Genomic DNA, 638 nt, shown 5'->3' with positions numbered 1-638 from the left:
GGGGGGGGGGTACTTGCCCCATCATTTTTGACGGGCTATACGCTAGTTACTTATAACACTCATTTGGTTTGGTCTGTGTGTGTGATTATGAAATGCACAAAAAATTACAATTTTATGTATGTTTAAAAATGATTAGAAATATATATATATATACACACCACTCTCCCCCATTTTCAGCACCTCCGTTTTAAATTCGTTCCCGCATCTCTGTTAGGAATTATCGTTGTTCGCAATCGTCAACGTTTTTTAAGGAACTAAAGACTGTTACGAGCAGTGAGTTTGGCCATTCTTAGACTGCTAACTTGATTAACCTAGATTTTAAACAAAATCATAGCTATCAAAAGAATAGAAAGTTTTACAAAAACACTGAAGATTTAAGTGTTTTCTTAAGGTCACTGCTATTATTTCAACAAAATAATGAGAAAGGCTAATCTAATTTTTTCAAGAATTTATATACGAACGTTATTTATCGCTGATTCGTTATTTGTAAAGGTTAATGGTTCTCTCAATCAAATAAAAACGAACTTACGGTTTAATGGTTTCAGTCACATCATTTGAATATATCAGTGAAAATAGTTATTTATTGTGTTTGGAAAACAAAATTACATATTGACTTTTGTTTGTAATTAAGTTTGTTT

This window comes from Limulus polyphemus, unplaced genomic scaffold (assembly GCF_000517525.1).
Source record: "Limulus polyphemus unplaced genomic scaffold, Limulus_polyphemus-2.1.2 Scaffold1920, whole genome shotgun sequence".
NCBI classification, from domain to species: domain Eukaryota; kingdom Metazoa; phylum Arthropoda; class Merostomata; order Xiphosura; family Limulidae; genus Limulus; species Limulus polyphemus.
This window is presented reverse-complemented; position numbering follows the sequence as displayed.